General features: G+C 39.4%; 1 non-coding gene across 1 annotated transcript; it reads right to left on the reverse strand.

Moving 5' to 3' along the window:
• Window positions 1–9,336: 9,336 nt before the first annotated feature.
• LOC142441540 (small nucleolar RNA SNORA2/SNORA34 family) lies at window positions 9,337–9,472 on the reverse strand. Its single transcript, XR_012782913.1, has one exon. It is a non-coding gene; the product is annotated as a small nucleolar RNA SNORA2/SNORA34 family (small nucleolar RNA).
• Window positions 9,473–10,164: the final 692 nt, after the last annotated feature.

Here is a 10,164-nt window from a genome sequence, read left to right on the forward strand (position 1 = left end):
TGGATGTATAGATTGTGATAACAATTGTACAACTCCACAATAAAATGATTTTAAAAATGTCCTTAGTACCAATAAATGACTTGGTCATTCCTGGTGTAATCGACTATGTGACTATTAGATTCCCAAAGGCCAATGGCGGTCACTTTCAGCTCATTAATACCCAGGATGTCAATAGTTCCACTTCCATTTTGGCCACTTACAATTTCCCTAAATTTATACTTTGTACATTCCAAGTTATAACTATTAATGTATATTTATAGCTGTATCTTCTCATTTTGAGTTGTGTCCCATCTGCAAATGACGCTCCTGAAAGCTTTACTCCATTTACTCCTGAGTCATTATGTTCAACTCTACTTTTAGAAGGTGGTTCTTCCTTAGTCATATTTTGAGTGCCGTCTGATCCAAGAGACTCACTGTCTAGCACTATGTCTGATGCTGGTCTACTGCTGTCTTAAGGTTTTCCATGGGTAATTCTTCAGAAGTGAACAGCCTGTTCCTAGAAGTTCTGCTAATTACCTTGAGTGATCCTGCTGTCTTTTTAACTACCAGTGACGTAGCATAACAGCAACACAGCCACACACAAGCCATGACAGCACCAACTTCAATTCTAAGTACTTCCATAGTTTTGAATTTTTACTTACAAAAATTATCAGAGTATATTTTGAAGATTCAAGGCTTATGACAGACAAGTGGTGTTGGGTGGCATTAATGATTACAAATTGATTTCCCCCACAGTTTAGGATTCTAGAAATCCAAACTTAAGGCATCGAATATAATGGAAGAGTTTCTCTCTTTTTTGACTCCAGGGGAAGGTTCTTCTTGGTGCCTTTTCAAGCTTCTGTTCTTTCATTCATTGGCAACCATCATGTGCCATGCTTATATCTTATCAAATCTGTATTTCCTTCTTTGTGTCATCTCTACTCTTTCTATTACTCAAATGTGATTAATTTAAGACCCAGCCTACACTGTTATGACTTTATTAACTCAACAAAGACTACCCTTTCTACCAAATTGGATTACATCTCTAAGTATAGGGTTAGAAACTACAATGCATCTTTGGGGAGAATAAAATTTAATTCTGAGCAAAAAATCATGTTCATGTGAATGAGGGGGGAGGGCAGAATGGAGACCCAAAGCCCATCAGTAGTCAATTGGACATCCCCTTTCAGAAGGGCCACAAGGAAGAGATGAGCCTGTCAGGGTGTGCTATAGCACTGGTGAAACACAACTTTTTTTTTAAAACAATTTATTAGGGGCTCATACAACTCTTATCACAGTCCATACATATACATACATCAATTGTATAAAGCACATCTGTACATTCTTTGCCCTAATCATTTTCTTTTTTTTTCTCCTCTTTTCTTTTTTTACATTTTATTAGGGACTCATACAACTCTTATCACAATCCATACATATACCTACATCAATTGTATAAAGCATATCCATACATTCCCTGCCCCAATCATTCTCAAAGCATTTGCTTTCCACTTAAGCCCTCTGCATCAGGTTCTCTTTTTTTCCCCTCCCTCCCCGCTCCCCCCTCCCTCATGTGCCCTTGGTAATTTATACATCATTATTTTGTCATATCTTGCCCTATCCAGAGTCTCCCTTCCCCCCCTTCTCTGCCGTCCCTTTCCCAGGGAGGAGGTCACATGTGGATCCTTTTAATCAGTTCCCCCTTTCCAACCCACTCACCCTCCACTCTCCCAGCATCGTCCCTCACACCCTTGGTCCTGAAGGTATCATCCACCCTGGATTCCCTGTGCCTCCAGCCCTCATATGTACCAGTGTACAACCTATCCAGCCCTGCAAGGTAGAATTCGGATTATGGTAGTTGGGGGGAGGAAGCATCCAGGATCTGGGGGAAAGCTGTGTTCTTCATCGGTACTACCTCACACCCTAATTAACCCATCTCCTCTCCTAAACCCCTCTATGAGGGGATCTCCATTGGCCGACACTTGGGTCCTGGGTCTCCACTCTGCACTTCCCCCTTCATTCAATATGGTATATATACATAGATACATACACACACACATATATATACATATGCACACACATATATATATCTTTGTTTTTTGCATGATGCCTTATACCTGGTCCCTTTGGCACCTCGTGATCGCACTGGCCGGTATGCTTCTTCCATGTGTGCTTTTCTGCTTCTGAGCTAGATGGCCGCTTGTTCACCTTCAAGCCTTTAAGACCCCAGACACTATCTCTTTTGATAGCAGGGCACCATCAGCTTTCTTCACCACATTTGCTTATGTACCCATTTGTCTTCAGCGATCCTATCATGGAGGTGTGCAGTCAATGATATGATTTTTTGTTCTTTGATGCCTGGTAACTGATCCCTTCGGGACCACTCGATCACACAGGCTGGTGTGTTCTTCCATGTGGACTTTGTTGCTTCTGAGCTAGATGGCTGCTTGCTTATCCTCAAGCCTTTAAGACCCCAGTCATTATCTCTTTTGATAGCCGGGCACCATCAGGTTTCTTCACCACATTTACTTGTTCACCCACTTTGGCTCCAGCAGTTATGTAGAGAGAGTGAACATCATAGATTTCCAATTTAATAAAAGAAAGTATTCATGCATTGAGGGAGTGTTTGAGTAGAGGCCCAAGGTCCTTCTGCCACCTTAATACCTAACCTATAAATATAGACACATATATCTATTTCCCCATCCTCCTATATATATTTCCATGTACATATCTTTGTTCAGACCTCCATAAATGCCCTTTGACTCCTAGCTCTTTCCTCCATCTGCCTTGACTTTCCTCCTGCCCCACTATCATGCTTCGTCTCCACCTGGGCTAGAGTATATCTCTTCTCTACGCAACCTTACCCTTGATCATTCACCACCAGGCCTACCACTCTCCCCTCTCTACCATTTTGGGTCCCATGTTGTTCCCTTGTCCCTGTGTTTGTTGACACCACTTCCTTACCCCTCCTACCCCCCCACCCCAAGTCCCCCCGGAACTGTTGGTCCCGTTGTTTTTCCTCCAGATAGTTCATTTAGCCTGTCCTATTCAGACAGACCTGTGGAGACACTAACATGCACAAAAACAAGACAGAGGAAAACAAAGCAACAGTATACAACCAGACAACAAAACAACAAAAACAAACCACTGACAAAGAACAAAACAAAATACTTCACTAGGGAAAAGCTTGTAGTTAGTTCAGGGATCATTTGCTGGCCCTTAAGAGCGGTTTCCAGTCCAGTCTGTTGGAGCATCACACCCTGGCTCCAAAGTCCACTTTCAGCATTCCCTGGGGACCTTGCCACTCCATTCCCTTGCTGTTCCGCTGCACTCCCCCAGTGCTTTGCCTCGGTGTGGTGGGATCAGGTCAGGTGCAATTCCCACACTGTGTCTCTGGTGCTGTCCCCTGTATTGCCCTTAGTCACTGAGGGGCATCATTTCTCATAGTGGGGCCAGCCATGAAACACACAACTTTCTTCTAGTTCTTTAATGCTTTCTCTCCCCATCACCCACTATCATGACCCAATTCTACCTTACAAATCTGGCTAGACCAGAGGATGTACACTGGGACAGATAAGAGCTCTCAACACAGGGAATCCAGGACAGATAACCCTCTCAGGACCAATAAGGAGAGTGGGGATACTAGGAGGGTAAGGGAAGGGGGGCAGAGTTAGGGGCAACTGATCACAATAATTGACATATAATTCCCTCCCAGGAGGATGGACAATATAAAAGTGGGTGAAGGGAGACAGTGGCCAGTGTAGTACATGAAAATTTTTTTTATAAATTATAAAGGGTTATGAGGGAGGGGATGGTGGGGTGGCAGGTTAAAAATGAGGAGCTGCTACCAAGTGCTCAAGTAGAAAGAAAATGTTTTGAAAATGATGATGACAACATATTTACAGATAGGCTTCACACAATATATGCATGTATGGATTGTGATAAGGGCTGTAAGAGAACCCAATAAAATGATAAAAATTCAATTCTGAACAATCTCCTAGTTCTCAATTTTTGCTTATAAAAATTATCAGAGGTTGGATTTGAAGATTCATGGATTTTGAAAATGGATTAACAGAACATGGCCTGTGGTTAGTCCAGATTTGTGTTAGCAAACTACAATAAATAACCAGTATCTGATCATTTTAAACTAAAATAATACAGATGAAGATATTTTGGGGCACAGACTAGACAGGTTATCTGATGTTTTATTTTCTCAATGTGTCCATATGACCTCTAATGAAAGACACATATATAATGTATACATAAACTCGAGGAATATTATTTAAACTATTTCAGAATATCTAATATCTTAGTGTCGAACACAATATCTGGTAATATCTTTTAAAATCTATGACTTTATATAATTTGTGGCTATAATGGGTAGAGGGCCATTTTCAATGATTATTTTAGTGTTTTAGAAATGTTCCCATTAAGAACTTATATAAAATAAAATGCTAATTCTCTTTGAGAATATAATGCCTTTTCAAAGTATGGAGGCACTTTCCATTATTCTACTACACAGGAGACCTAGGTAATAACGTTAGTCAGGTAATTTTACCTCAACAGAAGTAATATAGCCCTGGATGTTGACGATAAGAAAAGCTCACAAGGCACTTCATTCCATTAGCGTGAAATATTGCTGCTCATTTTAAACATCGTGTCAATTTTAATGGCTCCAATGATACCACTTTTAATAATTTTGAGGGAAAATTTTTTGAATATTTAATTGATATTGTTCTCATCTTACCTAAAGTAATAAGTAGAAACTATGTGACAGCAGAAATGATATCATCTTTAGAGAGCTGTTTGGTGACTAACTTCATGCTTTTTGTTTTCTCCTCAAAATGTCAGCCTTTGGTTTCATATTATCAAACCACAGGAATACAGTACCACTGGGGTTGTTACATAGTAACCGTGGTTAAGGCATTTGGTGTTAGTCTTAATGATTTCTAATCACCAGTCACTCTGAGGAAGAAAAGCATGGTCCTCTCTTTTTGTAAGATCTAGAGCCTATACAACTCAGTAGGGTCTTCTACTCTGCTCTATGGGGTGACTAAGGATTGGAATTGGCTTAATGTCTTGGGTGGAGGGTAATTCAATGGGTAGTTCAAGGCAAGCAGGTAATGCCTTGGGTGCTGACTGAAAAGTTGGAGGTTTGATTCCACGGAGAGATACCTATACCTAGGAAGAAAGGCCTGGGGACCCACTTCTTTTAAAAGCAGCCATGGAGCACATTTCTCCTCTGACACACACACGAGTTGAAATTGACTTTATGGAAACTGGTTTATTTGACTAGGGAGTGCTTGCAGGATGCAATTATACTGCCCTCATCAGTATTGAAGAGAGACACACACATTGATCATGCGCTCAACATTTTAACAGTTACCTGTGGTACAATTGCAAACATATTAAAAAATTGTATCTTAGGTGGGGGGTTTACAATATAGATGGGTAACTTTGTATTCCCTGGTCTAAGCTACTAGTTAACTCTTCTAGCAGCTTGCCCCTCCCTCGATCCTTGATTTTCCTCTCTCTTCTGTGGACCACTATCTTTCACTTCACCGGAGTCAACACTCATCCAATGTCGAGCCCATGGCTTTATATTTCCTCCCTTGCCCTCCCCTCTTTGACAATCTCTCCAAAATCTGTTCCTTTTGGTACTAAAGTCTTTATCTTCTTTGTCCTTATAAGCATCTCATATATTTGTCCTTTTGTGGGTGTCTGGTTTCCCTCAGGATACTGTTCTCCAGACCCATTTATGCCACAATGTGCATTTAGCAGTCCATTGTATTCTACTGTGTGCATGAACCAACATTTCTTTATCCATGTTACCATCTTCTTGCTCTTGTGAACAGTACCCCCACTGAATATGGGTTTGCCTAGGTCTGCTCATGTTAACAATTCTTACTTCCTTAGGATATAAACCCAGCACAGTGATTGTTAGATTATATGCAATTTTTATTCCTTGTTTGAGGTACGGCCAAATCATTTTCCAAAATGTACATATTTACAGTCCCACTGGCAGTGTATAAAGATTTCAATCTTTTTACAGCCTCTCCAGAAGAAAAATTTGCTGTTTTCTTTTCCTTAAAAACAAAAACTTGGCTGCCCTTGTGTAAGGTGGTATCTTATCATTGCTTTGATTTGCATCTCTTGACTAGCTAGAGATCCTAAGTATTTCTTTATGTGCTTTTGGCCATGGGTATTGTCTTTGGTGAATTGTCAGTTTATGCACTTTGTTCGCTTTTTAATTAGGTTACTCTTTTTCTTATATGAGGTATTGCCATTTTATATAGATGGCATTGTTGTCAAAGATAAACCCCTCTGCTGCACAGAAGTGTCTTCTTTTCAGTAGGTCCTAGTCATCGATTTTGGCCTCTACTGTGTGCATTTTCTTCATTATATTTGATAGTGTATCTATACCCTGTAATATAACCCTTAAATTAGTCCTTTATTTTCTTTCTTTTTTTTTTACTTAAAAAAATTTTTTTATTAAAAAATTGATTTTTAGTCCTTTATTTTCTTATTGCTAATTTTTACAGCTCTGGGACTTACATTTAGTTCCTTGATGGGGTGAGGTCTGGGTCCTGTTTCATTCTACAGATGGAAATTTAAGTTTGTCAGCACTGTTTATTGAAGAGGCTATGTTTTACCCATGTAATTTTTTTGTCCCTTTGTCAAAGATCTGTTGTCTATAGGTGGATACATTTATTGCTGTGTTCTCTATTATGTTCCATTGGCCTACGTGTCTATCATTATATCAGTATCAAGCTGTTTTAACTACTGTGGCTTTGAAATAAGTTTGGAGACAGGAGGAAATGAGAGACCTCTTACTTTGTTCTTCTAAAGAATATCTCTGCTTATCATGGGAACAGACTTGGTTTCTATGAAATTATTTTATCTAACAGTATCAGGAAAGTTCTTACTGCTTATTCTCTTTCTGTTTTTCCCCTTTCTTTTCACTTTTCAATTTAAAATAATTATATTTACAGGAAATTGCCAGGATAGCACAGAGTTATTCCAGGTACTTGTGGGCCCTAGTTACCACAATTATTACAATTTATAAAACTATATAAAGAAAATATAGAAGTTTTCTCAGTCAAATCATATGCATGTGAAACCTGGACAATGAATAGAGAAAATTGCAAAACAAAATTGATGCATTTGAATTATGGTATTGACAAAGAATATTGAAAGTGCGATGGACTGCCAGAATAGCAGATAAATCTGTCTTGAGCGAAGCACAGCTATAATAATACTCTGGATTTTTTATCAAGAGAAGTCAGTGCCGGGAAAATCACATCATAACTGATAAAGGGGGGCATAGAAAAAGAGGAAAATCCTCCACTTGGTGGACTGACATCGCAGCTGCAAAAATGGGCTCAAACAGAACAATAATAATGAGGATCACACAGAACTGGGTTATGATTTGCACTGCTGTACACTGGTCCACCTTAGTCCTCAAAATCCATATGAGTCGGAGATGCCTCAGTGATACCCAACCACAACACAAGTGATAAAATAGCATTGTACTGTACTCTACTCAGCAGCACATGAGTTCATGCATTAAATGTGAGTAAAATACAGAATGTTAGCTTTACCCCTGAACAAGGATGACATGTAAACTTGAGGTGCATTCCATAATTTTGAGCATGAGTATTTTTAGAAAAGCAACAATTGCCTTTATGTCCCTGCATTAGTAGAAATGGCAATATAAAAAATTTTAAAGCATATAGGACAATATATCACAAGCTTTCACTATTATTTCAATAATTCAAATGCATTAGCTCTTCTGTGATCTTCTTTATTCATGACTGAGCTTCTGCACCCATAGAAGATTAAAAGTACCAAACCTTAACCCTCGAGGGAGCATCTTTGCTCCTTAACACTTTGAAGAAGCCTCGGGGAGCACATTTGTCCTATGATATACACTGTTTGATTTCTTGATTGCTGCTTTCATAAACATTAACTGTGGACCCAAGTAAAATGAAATCTTTCATAATCTTGGTATTTTCTCTTGTTATTATGATGTTGCCTATTGGTCCAGTTGCGAAGATATTTGATTATTTACACTGAGTTGTAATCCACAGTCAGGTGCCTTTGGATGGTTCATAAATCACAAGTGACACTTTTTAGGCATTCTCTGGTTTTAGCTGAGGACTCTCTGAGGTCAGCAATAATACCCCTCATTCCAAGTTCTCTTTTGAATCCAGCTTCAATTTCTGACAGTTCCGTGTAGATGTCCTGCTGCAACCATTGTTGATTTATCCTCAGAGATAAATTACTTGCATATTTTTCTTGATACCAATGATATTGTGCATTAATATGCACATTCTTTTGGATCACCGTTATGTGTAAAGGGTATATATATGTGTACCCTTTATATATATATATATATATATATCTTTTCCTGTTGGTTGGACAGGTAGCGATCTTCCAGGCATCTTGGCATGGACTAGTAAGTGCTCCCTGTACTGCGGCAGTAAGTGCTTCCTGTACATTGCAGTTGGGAATTCATGAAGCAGCCTGGTTTTTCCACTAATGCTTTCTCTGGAGCTTGGGCTTCTTCCCTCAGTACCCCAGGCTCTTGGTCATGTATTACCTCTTGAAAAAATGAAATGTCAGCAAGTTCTTTTTGGTACAGTGATTCTATTTAATCCTTCTATCTTTTAATGCATTGTCTCATTCAATATGTTGCCTATAGAATTCTTCAACACTGCATTTTGAGGCATTGATTTTTCTCTAATTCATTCACCTTGAGATCTGCTGAGTGTGTTCTTTCTTTTTGGCTTTCTAGCCTCAGGTCTTTCCATATTTCATTTTAATAGACATGACTTACATGTGCAAATACCTGCGAAATTCATCATGGTCAATGTGTTATTCTAGGTAGACTAGAGAAACAAATTCATAAACATGCATATGTATATAAGAAAAAGGTTTATATACAAGAAAAAATGAATATTGAGAAAATGTCCCAGTCCAGTCCACGCACCTAAGTCCAATGTGAAACCATATGTCTGATATCAATCTATAAAGTCCTCTTCAGACTCATGAAACACATGCAATGACCCCAGATGCAGGATGACCACAGGGCAGCGGGTGGGAAGTCTTGTAGATCCAGTGGCGTTGTAAGTCTTGTAGATCGCGTGGCTCCTCCACTACACAAAGCATGGGGTCTATCAGCATAGTGCTGTGTGTCCTGTCAGTAGAGTGTCTCCAAGGGAGACAAGAGAGTCTTTCTTGCCTTCCAAGGAGGAAATCTAGGAATTCTCAGAATCCTTAGGTAAAGGCCATGCCCACACTATATCCTGATTGACAGCCTAGACTCCACCCCTACACTCTTTTTTTTCTTTTTTACTCAGATGTTTCTTTCTAATGAATTGACCATTACATTTCCAAGTTCTGAAATGGCCAACAGACCATAGGAAGACATTTCTTTAGGCGCCTGCTTGAAGCCAACAGCTCCATCAAACTGTCAGCCTTGATTCAGGGCCAAAGAAAAGTCACCCCTACATTCTTTATCCTCAAATTGACACCAGTTTATGTAACTACCACCTTCTGATACAAAAGTATTATGTGGCCTCAAATATTTCCCCCCTTTATAGTCATAGCTGCCACACTCCCCTGCACTACATTCGATTTCCTACTAACTCTAAATCATTCTCCATCTCTTTGTTATTGTTGCTGTTAAGTAGCATTGAATATACCTGACTCAGTGATTCCATGCACAACAGACTGAAAGACTGCTTAATCCTATGTCATCCTTGTGATTACTGGTATGATTTCTCCCACTGTTGTATCCACTGTTCGTTTCAGTGAGGGAGTTCCTCTATATTTTGCTGACTTCTCTAATTAGCCAAGAAAGATATTCTTCTCTAGGGACTGATTCAGTTTGCTAACATGTCCCAAAATCTTATCATTCACGTCTAATGAGCATTCTCACTGTCTTTCTACGAAGGCATATTATTTATTCTGGGAATCCATGGCATATTCAATATTCTTTTCCAGCGTGGTAATTTGAAAGCATCAATTCTTCTTCAGCCTTTCTTAAATATTGCCCAACGAATGAACTATCTGGAGGAAAAACAACGGACTGACAGTTCCGGGGGGACTTGGGATAGGGGAAGGTGGGGGTGGGTGGGTAAGGAAGTGATGTTAACAAACCCAGGGACAAGGGAACAACATGGG

Source organism: Tenrec ecaudatus, chromosome 2 (assembly GCF_050624435.1).
Source record: "Tenrec ecaudatus isolate mTenEca1 chromosome 2, mTenEca1.hap1, whole genome shotgun sequence".
Taxonomy (NCBI): Eukaryota; Metazoa; Chordata; class Mammalia; order Afrosoricida; family Tenrecidae; genus Tenrec; species Tenrec ecaudatus.